This window comes from Triticum dicoccoides, chromosome 7A (genome assembly GCF_002162155.2).
Source record: "Triticum dicoccoides isolate Atlit2015 ecotype Zavitan chromosome 7A, WEW_v2.0, whole genome shotgun sequence".
NCBI classification, from domain to species: Eukaryota; Viridiplantae; Streptophyta; class Magnoliopsida; order Poales; family Poaceae; genus Triticum; species Triticum dicoccoides.
In genome coordinates this window covers 71,644,797-71,655,899 of record NC_041392.1, presented here as the reverse complement: position 1 = coordinate 71,655,899, position 11,103 = coordinate 71,644,797, and positions in this window count along the sequence as shown.

Genomic DNA, 11,103 nt, shown 5'->3' with positions numbered 1-11,103 from the left:
GACGGGGTCATATATTTGTGAATTATTAGTTAGGTCATATATTTTTCGATTTTGTTATGAAAAACATCATATATAATTGTGTTGATCGTGTAGTTTTAAATGTGCAGTTGTTTCATCGCTGCGAGGTTTGGTGTTCGACGACCTCGCCGTGCGTTTGACGAGATCTGCCCCTTCGTTCGTGGGTGAGCACAAATGACAAGTCCTCCTCCCCCATTAATTATTTGATCTATTCCGATGAAACTTGATAGCTAGCTATATATGTGTCTTGAATCATCAGTATGCGTAACCAATATGTCTCTCCCGTTCGAAAGCGTCATAGTTATAAATATGCATGCATTTGCATATTTATAACCTTGATTCTTTTGAATTGTCCAACGCTATCCATGGACAGCCCGAGTATGTGTAGATTGGGTTTGTTTTCCCATATGCTTTGCTCCGGATCCGACGCATATATTTCGTCAGTGCCTCCCCTGTTGTTCTCCGGGTACACATCCTCTCTGTTTATTGTAGAGACGTGTATCAGGAGAACAGCGGGGAGGTGCTGCCGAAATTTTGCGTCGGATCCGGAGCATAGCATGGGAAAATGATCCCAATCTACACATACACGGGTGGGATTAGGACCTATCATTACCTATTAGAGTGTAGGTTGCATGGACGTAATAAAATTGACAAAGTAGATCAACTAATGAATATATACATGGTGAATTACATATATAATTGTTGTGTGTCCAGTAGCTCTGAAAGTCAAGATGAGTGACCATGCTTGGATGTATACCGGTCACACTGGTCAGAACAAATGGAGCATTGAATGGTTCACAAAAACTAAGGGGTTTGTGCAAGCCACATTTGCAAATGGCCAAAAGAAAACCTGGTGCCTCTGTTTCCGGTGCGGCAATTGGGAAAAGAAGACAGAGGCTGAAATGGGCAAACACCTGCAGAAGAGTGGTTTTACGCCCGATTATACGGTGTGGACATTTCATGGTGAGTCTGCCCAACGTGACCGAGCTGAGGTGGATCGTCGTCGCACCGACGAGCATGGTACCGGGATGGAAAACATGGTGCAAGGCTATGATGATGCTCGGGATTCGGACGAGGAGATGGAGGAATCTGCAAAGGCATTCAATGAAATGTTGGAGTCTTCGAAACGTCCGCTCCACGAGCACACTGAGCTTTGTCAGTTGGATGCCATCTCACAAGTAATGGCTCTGAAGGCTCAGTTCAACTTGGGCAGAGAATGCTATGACGCAATTATGACAGTATTTGGACGCTTTCTACCTAAAGGCCATGTAATGCCTGCAAACCTGTACCAGTCGGACAAAATCCTCCGTGCACTGAAGATGCCCTATGAGAAATACATGCCTGTGAGAAAGGATGTGCCTTATTTAGGCTTGACTATGCGGACTTGAACTATTGTCCCATTTGCAAGTCTTCCAGGTATATTGTGGTAGACAACGGTATGGGTGAGAAGACACAGACCAAAATCCCCGTTAGTGTTCTTTGGTATATGCCAATCGTACCAAGACTTCAACGTCTTTTCATGGTCGAAGAGACGGCCAGACAGATGACATGGCACAAAATAGGCAAAAGAACTGAACTAGATGCAGACGGGAATCTGATGATGGTACACACATCGGATGGTGTTGCGTGGAAAAAGTTTGATGAATTACATGCTGACAAAGCGGCAGATCCGAGGCATCCTCGAGTCGGCATCAGCACGGATGGGTTCAGTGTGTTTGGTATGACGGTAGCCCAATACAGTTGTTGGCCCGTATTTGTCTTTCCACTCAATCTCCCCCGGACAGATTATGCAAAGAAAGAACATTTTCCTGACGTTGATAATTCCAGGACCCAACTATCCGGGCAAAAATATGAATGTGTACATGCAGCCGCTTAAGGACGAATTGCAAGAAGCCTGGGATAATGGGTTCAAGACATACGACGCATTTAGCAAACGGAACTTCATAATGCGTGTCTGGTACATGTACTCGACGCATGACTTGCCGGCGTATGCGCTATTCCTTGGCTGGTGTGTGCATGGAAGGTTCCCGTGCCCCACATGCAAGGGAGCTCTTGAGTTTCGTTGGCTTCAGGCCGGTCGCAAGTTTTCTTGCTTCGACATGCATAGACAGTTCCTGGATCCTCGCCATAAGTTCAGGAAAGACAAGAAGAACTTCATCAGGGGTAGAGTTGTCAAAAACTCTGCACCGCCTGCATTGACAGGCCAACAGACCATGGATCAGTTAAACACTCTCGAGCCAGGTCCACAACGTCCAGGGTACTTCAAGGGGTATAATACTAAGCACACGTGGACTCACAAAACATGCTTATGGGATTTGCCTTACTTCAAAGACCTCCTTTGCCCAGACAACATCGACGTGATGCACACTGAGAAGAATATCGCCGAGGCACTTTTTGGTACATTGTTCGGCATAGATGGGAAGTCAAAGGATAATACTAAGGCTAGAGTCGATCTGGAGGCGCTATGTGATAGGCCGTTACAAAACATGAAAGAACCGAAAGGAAAGCAGAACTGGACGAAGCCAAAGGCATGGTTCAATCTTGGAAGGCCAGCTATGAGGGAAATTCTCTTGTGGGTGCAACAGCAGTTGATGTTCCCCGATGGGTATGCAACAAATCTAAAGAGGGGAGCGAATCTTGATAAACTGAAGATATTTGGTCTCAAGAGTCATGATTGGCACATATGGATTGAGCGGGTAATGCCGGTGATGTTGCATGGCTTCATCCCTGAGGATGAATGGCTAGTACTGGTAGAACTCAGCTATTTCTTCTGTGTTCTTTGTGCGAAAGAACTATCGCCTGGCGTGCTAGAAGAAATGGAAGAGTTGGCGCCGGAGTTGATCTGCAAGTTAGACAAGATCTTTCCACCGGGCTTCTTTAATCCAATGCAGCATTTGATTTTGCATCTCCCGACCGAGGCAAGATTGGGGGGGCCCGTGCAAAATCGTTGGTGCTACCCAACTGAGAGGATGCAGAAGACGCTTCGAGAAAAATGTAAAAATAAACGTAGAATTGAAGCATTGATGGCTGAGGCATTCATCACAGAGGAGGCGACAAACTTCGTAACAGCGCACTACGAAGCCAAAAATCGTCATTTGCATAATCCGAAGCCTCGGTACAATGCTGACGAGCCTAAAAAGGGTGGATCCAACCTCATCCTATTCAAAGGGAATCTCGCACCAGCTAGTGTTTCACATCCAGTATCTTTGGATAACGAAGAATGGCGGACCATTTCGTTGTATATCTTCAACAACCTGATAGAAGTGCGGCCGTACATCGAGTAAGTTCTCGGTACATTGTTTCGCAACTTCTATTTTCTTTGAACTACTCTTATTCCTGGATATGTCATATAGTCGATACTTGCCATATTCTCGTATGGAGTGGAGATCCAAAAGGATTCCTTCGAAGAGTATGAGCTTCTCGTAAAGCAAGGAGGTGGCTATCCCGGTTTCATCTCTTGGTTCAAACAAACGGTAATTTCTATTAGACAATTTCATTTCATTCGCTAATTTGTGCATAATGCAACAATCCTTTCATATTAAACTTGTAGGCTAATTCAGAGTCTATGGACGCCGAATTGAGACAAGTCGCTAATGGTTTTGACTATAAGGTCCGTTCATTTGACAAGTACGACATCAACGGGTATCGCTTTCGTACCTATGGCAAAGAGCTATCTATGGCCGACCGAAAGTCAACAAATTGTTGTGTATGTGCTATCGGCGAAGGAGGTACCGAGTATTATGGGAGAGTTGAAGCAATTTATGAACTTCTGTTCTATGGTGAAAACCCACCGAATGTCGTAGTCTTCAAATGTTATTGGTTTCAGCCGAAGGAGACTAGAAGGACTCATGAACATGTAGGTCTAGTTGAAATCAACCAAAGCACTCATTTAGATGTTCCTGATGTCTATATTATGGCTCAACAGGCGACCCAAGTATTCTATCTACCGTGGGCCTGCCAAACTAATCCAAATCTGAAAGGTTGGGATGTCGTTTATGAAGTGCCGCCACGTGCTAGACTTTCTCCCCCAAAGGAAGAGGATTATGAACCTCACATTAACCCAAACACATATGAAGGAGAATTCTTCCAAGAGACACGTCTTTCCAAAAAGCGTTTCAAGAACCGCTATACTTCACCCCAAAACATTGAAGTAGACAGCGACAATGAATCTGACATCACCCCAGAGGAGGAACAAGAAGAGCCGGAACAAGAAGAGGTTACTGCTGCGGATGACCTGTCAATGCTTGACCGATTACGTCAAGGTGGCCTTGCACATGTTGATGCCAATGAACCCTATGAGCCCGTCATTGATTATAGTGATGATGATGATTATGCATTTATTGATGATACTGATCGAGATTATTAGTAGTGTCAGGTATTACATTTTTTATGTTGTACTTGATGATGATACACTTAAGTGATACACATATTATTATTCATGTCGGTCTTTTTTTATGTTGTACTAATTTCGTTTACTGTTTGTCATGGCAGGTGTTGAAAGATGGTGGGCGCTGGTCGGGAGCGTGGTCTGAGGTCTTCCATTCCAGACGCACCTCTCCGCCGAGCGTTGCTGGACAGTATGGCCACACCGCCGGGCCCTTCTTCGTCGACCGCCGTGCCTAGCAGGGGACGAGGTAGGAAGAGAGGAGGTGGGGCACGTGGTCGTGGGAGAGGAGGTAGGGTGACTGCTACGATGCCTTCCTCGCCGCCACCCCCAGCTGTTTCACCCGAGCATGTGACTGCTAGGGTGGACTCGTCCGAGGAGGAGGCGACACGGACTCCGGTCCACGAGCCTCCGGTCCACGGGTCTTGGGCCCCCGAGCCTCGGGTCGACTAGCCTTCGGCCCACGAGAGTTCGGCCCACGTGACCCCGGAGGAGCACACGCCCGGATGGGGTACCTGGCCGGATCAGCCCAAGGAGCCGAGTGGCCATGCTGATGATGGCGGGGAGCCGACTGATCTTGAGGAGGAGGGGGACACCGTCTACCAGCGTGGTGCTACACGGCTCCCGTCCGTGCCGGTGACCCGCGAGCAGAGGTGGTTGATTTTCCCTGATGGGGAGAGGTACGTAAGTGCATTTAATATTTTTGTACCTTGTGCATTCACGTTTTTTCAAATAACTAATGCATTGGCCTTGTCATGCTGCAGGGGTTAGGACCACCATCATAGTGTTCGCCGGCCCAACTCCCTCCTTGGAGTTCTTTGCCGGCAAAACTTCCCGGGGTTTGTCACGTTGCCTGGTGAGGGTCGGCTTCCAGAGCTTGGATTGAGCTGGGAGCACCACGTGGCTGCCCCGGCCCCGCCGGATGAGATTATCGACGGTGTCGTGTGCGACACAAGGGCAGACATGGTGATTAGAAAGTTCTGGGTAATTTCTCCTTTACACATTTAAAAATCTTCAACTAGCTAGATATTAATTGTACTAATCAATATTGTCTCATTTGATTGCAGACATTCTACAGGTGTGAGGAGGGATACGAGGAGGACGCGGCACATGTTATCGAGAACGTCTGCAAGCGCCTACTCCAGAACTTACGGCACGAGGCTCGGGTGCAGGCTGTTCGAGACTACTATGCCTTGCATGGTATCAAGAAGACCAAGCCGGCGTGCCGCGATAAGTTCCTGAGTAAGGAGCAGTACATGAAGGTAATTCTTAAGGCCTTCTCTACTTAAGTTCCTTCATTTAGTAATTCTTAGCCGTAGCGCTCAAGTTTCTATTTGCTAACTTAGGCGCCTCCGAGATGGTGTGCAGATCGGATGGATTGTTGGGAGGTGTTGGTCGATGAGTGGTGCTCAAAACAATGGCTAGCCCTCCACAACGAGGCCAAGGACAAAACTGCCCAAATGGAAGGTGTGCTTCACCATCATGCCAGCTCCAACTTATATCAGTTCGGGTGCAACTGGGTATGTGGTTTGCTTCATGATTCATGCAATTCATTCATCATGCTAGCTTAAGCCCTTTATTTACTAATTTTCATTGTTTCTCTCTTTCAGGCACGCTATAATAAGGCGGATAAGGTGCCAGAGGTGTACGACCTGTATGCCATGGCCCACACTGCCTCTTTCAAGAAAGTCAAGGCTTTCTCTCAGTCTGACCTCGATGATGCAAACAACTTCACCAACATCTCCTCCCACAACAAGCTCGTGAGATATAGAGATGAGGGGAAGGCGAGGAAAGGGGAGGACTTTAACCCGAGCCAGGGTCCCATTGATCCAGAGCTGTTGATGATATCTGGTGGCGGGAGGTCCCATGGCTCCATAGCCATTGGAGATGGACTTATCCGTTGTCCTAGCACTCTCCCAGAGATCAAGGCGCGCCAGTCAAGCTCCGCTCCTGAGATAAGGCCTCGTGAACGGCCAGTGCAACTCGCCATCAAGGTTAGTGATACGTACTCAGTTATCTTTCTCCATTACATTGTGTGCGCTTCCATCAATGATTACAAATGGTCATGTGAGTGGTGTTGCAGGCTGCTATACAGAGTGAGAGAGATAGAACGGAGAAACTTCTGGCGGAGGCGGCGGAGAGGCAGCGGGAGTTGGAGGAGAGGACGACAAAGATGATGGAGGAGGAGAGGGCACGGAATGACATGCAGGCAAGGGCCATGTACGAGCTCCTTGTGGTAAGTTTCTTCTGTAGATTAGCCAAAACATTCATGTAGTGTTTGTCTCATTACTAACTAGTATGACTGAGTCGTCAAAACCAAATGTGCAGTCTGTGTGCGAGAAGACAGGTCAGACCGCTCCGCCGATGCCAGTGATTGCTCCTGGGACCACGGTGAGTTTTATTTGAATGGACATTACTTGCTAGTCTTAACATTTGAGTGTCATCATGCTAACAAGACATTGGAAATGATCTTTGGTGCAGCGTAACTCCAGACAAGCATCGCACGATCCTTCTCCAGCTACCGACACGAGCCACCCCGCTCCTACACCTCCTGGATCTTGGTAAGTTTATCTAGTGTTTTGCTTAACACATGCATAAAGACCTAGACTTAGCTTTATTTCCTCCAATGCTTACCATAATGACCTAGACTTAGCTTCTTCTCCTCCAAAATGACTTAATAAGCTTACTGACCTCCAAAACCATCCATTTTACCTAAGTTAGCTCTAAAACGACCTGTACTTAGCTTACTTATGTCAAAAATTGCATAATTAGCTTAGTTAGCTCATAGACGATCCATTTTACCTAAGTTAGCTCTAAAATGACCCATTTTACCTAGGTTAGCTTATAAATGATCCAGTTCAGCCAAGTTAGCTCAAAAATGACCCATTTTACCTAGATTAGCTCCTAAATGATCCATTTTACCTACGTTAGCTATAAAATGACCCATTTCACCTAGGTTAACTCCAAAATGACCCATCTTACCTAGGTTATCTCATAAACGATCCATTTCAACTAATTTAGCTCATAAACGATCCATTTCACCAAGTTAGCTAAAAACGATCCATTTCACCTAAATTAGCTCTTAAATGATCCATTTCACCTAAGTTAGCTCAAAAAGATCCATTTCAACTAAATTAGCTCATAAATGATCCATTTCACCTAAGTTAGCTCAAAAACTATCCATTTCAACTAAGTTAGCTCATAAATGATCCATTTCACCTAAGTTAGCTAAAAAACGATCCATTTCACCTTAGTTACCTCAAAAACGATCCATTTGACCTTAGTTAGCTCATAAACGACCCATTTCAACTAAGTTAGCTCATAAATGATCCATTTCACCTTAGCTAGCTCATAAACGACCCATTTCAACTTAGTTAGCTCATATATGATCCATTTCACATAAGTTAGCTCATAAATGACATACTCTTCTTGTTCTAGTCTTCTTCTTGTTCTACTCTTCTTCTTGTTCTACTCTTCTTGTTCTAACTTTCTTATTTTTCATTTTGCAGATTTCATTCACTTGATGAAAGCTTGCATAGATGGAGTGCTCCTTATCCCTTTCTCTATTTCTTTTGTATCGTTGAACTATGCATGTATCGTTGGATGAAACTATTGTAATATATATGGTTGGATGCCTCTATGTTGAACTTGTTATGTATGATGGAACTATGCATGTAATATATATGGTTGGATGATGAAGTTATGTGTTGGATATCTTATATGTTTGCTCTGTAATGGCCTTTTGAAATATATCTATATATGTCATATATATTTGTGATGAAAATTGTTGGATTTAATAAAAAACAGATAAAAGAGCCAATATGCAGGCTCTTTGCCGTCTGCCACCGACGGCAACGGGCTCTTTGCCGTCTGCCGCGGACGGCAAAGAAGACACGTGGCATCTAGTTGTGCTTCCTGGGAGCTGGCCCATTTGGTCAGTTTGCCTACAGTGGCAGACGACAAAGACTTTGCCATCAGTGGCGGACGGCAAAGAACCTGCACTTTGCCATCAGTGGCAGACGGCAAAGAACCTGCCATGTAGTGACGTGTAGATGACATCATACAGCGGATGGCAAAGACACTAGAAATTTTGCTGTCAGCGGCGGACGGCAAAGGCCTGCCATTAGCCACTTAATGGATTGACAACGCAATTATTGCCGTCCGCTCTCTTTGCCGTCCGCCGCAGACGGCAAAGGGCCTTTGCCGTCAGCCGCCAGGAAGCAGACGGCAAAGTAGCTGTTTACCGTAGCCTACTTTGCCGGAGCCTTTTGCCGTCCGCGGCTGACGGCAAAGGCCTTTGCCGTCCACCGTTCATACCTTTGCCGTCCGCCGTGGCAGACGGCAAAGTAGCTGATTCCTGTAGTGATAGCATACAAATCAAAGCACATGCGGAAGCTTAACATGTCTGAGTACAGACATCTACAAATGAAAAAGGCTAAGAAGCCTGACTATCTACCAGATCCTGCCAAGGGCACAAGATTGTAGGTGAGGTATCAAGCTAAATGTCGAAGTCCACACGGAACTACTAGCAAGACTGACGTCTCTCTGCGAAAACATAGAATAGGCAAACGTGAGTACAAATGTACCCAGCAAGACTTACATCAGAACTAACTACATATGCATCGGTATCAACAAAGGGGTAGTGGAGTTTAACTGCAGCAAGCCAGCTTTGACTCAGTGGCTAACCTGAACTACGACTGCAAGCAACTCTTTTGAGGTGGCGCACACGAGTCCACATATTCACCATATCAATACACCACTATGGATCCGCTCCCGTCTCCCTACGAGAACACCATCCATAGCACTCACACTTATCTTGCGAGTTTTAGAGTATCCACTTTCACTTGTCTATGAACTGTTATAGGCAACCCAGAAGTCCTTTACCGCGGACACGGCTATTCGAATAGATCATTTATAACCCTGCAGGGGTGTACTTCTTCACACACGCTCTCGCCACTTACCACCATGTACACGTCGTGTATTTCGGCAACCTTCAAGCGGAAGCCTGGCGAGGAATCGACCACGACCTGGCTAACCACACAAGTCCCTAGTCCAGGTTTATCACCTATTTGGGTTCCATCCGCGAGGAGATCCGGCCGGAGTTTCGCTCACAGCCCCAAACGATGTGTGCAGGGTTCCCGAGACACCAAACGGGCGCCCGGTACACCATGCCACGGTGTATCTACCGCATCATAGCCCACCCCTAGGGTCAGCGCTACGTACGGCCGCCAACACATATCCTACAAACACCAGAAACTAGTTGCAACTCCTGGACAGAGGACAAGGGCAGTTAATAAGTCGAGAGGGTCCATTGGTTTCGGGCCCAATGCATGGTAGTAGCTGTTCATGGATCACAAACACAGAACTCAGTTCCTAAGAACGGTTTCAAATAGACAACCCACCATGTATTCCTAAATGGCCTCTCACCGCTACCTTTACCAAATCGTGTTCACACACAGTAGGACATGTTCATCACTGTTCCAATTCATCCCCGATGAATCAGACCTGACTCAACTCTAAGCAGTAGCAGGCATGACATATAAGCATGAATGAGTAGGCACATCAGGGCTCAAACAACTCCTACTCATGCTAGTGGGTTTCATCTATTTACTGTGGCAATGACAGTTCATGTAGAGGAAAGGGGTTCAACTACCCTAACATGTAACAGTTGAATCGTTGTTGTCCTAATGCAGTAAAAGAGAGTAGGAGCGAGAGAGTGGTATTGTATCGGGATGAATAAGGGGTTTTTGCTTGCCTGGCACTTCCGAAGATGATATAGCTCTTCATCGGTGTCATTGATCACATCGTCGAAACATACGTCTACCGAGGGGGAACAATCACCGGCAAACACAGAAAGAAATACAATCAATGCAATGCACAACATGATGCATGATCATGACATGTCAATATGAGGTGTTTGAGATAATGCAACTAAAACCTGGGTGGTTTGAGCTTATTTGAATCAATGATTCAAACACAAGCCTAAACTATGAACTCATATAAGTGCATTATCATGTTTCATCTAAACAGAAAGGTTAGGTTGCTCTAACATGCATGAAACCAGTACATATGGATAGATTGGATTTTTCTGATCATTTTTCATATATAAATTATTTCATTTGGAGTTACGGTTGAATTTATATGAATTTTAGAAGTTTATACTATTTCCTGGAGTTTCCTGAATAAAAATAAATCCAGAAAAGAGTTATTACATCAGCATGACATCAGTGTGACATCAGTAGGTCAACACGCCAGGTCCAGGTCAAACCTGACCAGTGGGACCCACTGGTCAGTGACTCAGTCCACTAACTGAGTTAGTTGGTGCTAAACTAACCCTAATCGTGCTGTTAGCGGGGCGGGGCCCACATGTCAGTGACTTGTTTAGTTAACTAAATTAGTTAGCTCTAATTAATCTAGAGTTAACTAATCAGGGGCTTGAGCCCACATGTCAGTGACCTAGGGGGTCAAACTGGGCCCACCCAGTCAATGGTCATCGGGGGTCAAACCCACCGACGGCTCAACGCTGGCGAGGCCGGAGGCGGTGGCGCGGCTCGAAAAATGCCCATAGGGCTCGGGAGAGTTTGTTCTTGGGCTCGTTGGAGAGCTCTTGCACTCACGCGTCTAGTGGTGGTGGAGCCCGGGCCTATGGTGGCCGGAGCCAACGACGGCGAGCAAGTCCGCGGCGGCCGGAGTTTGGGGGT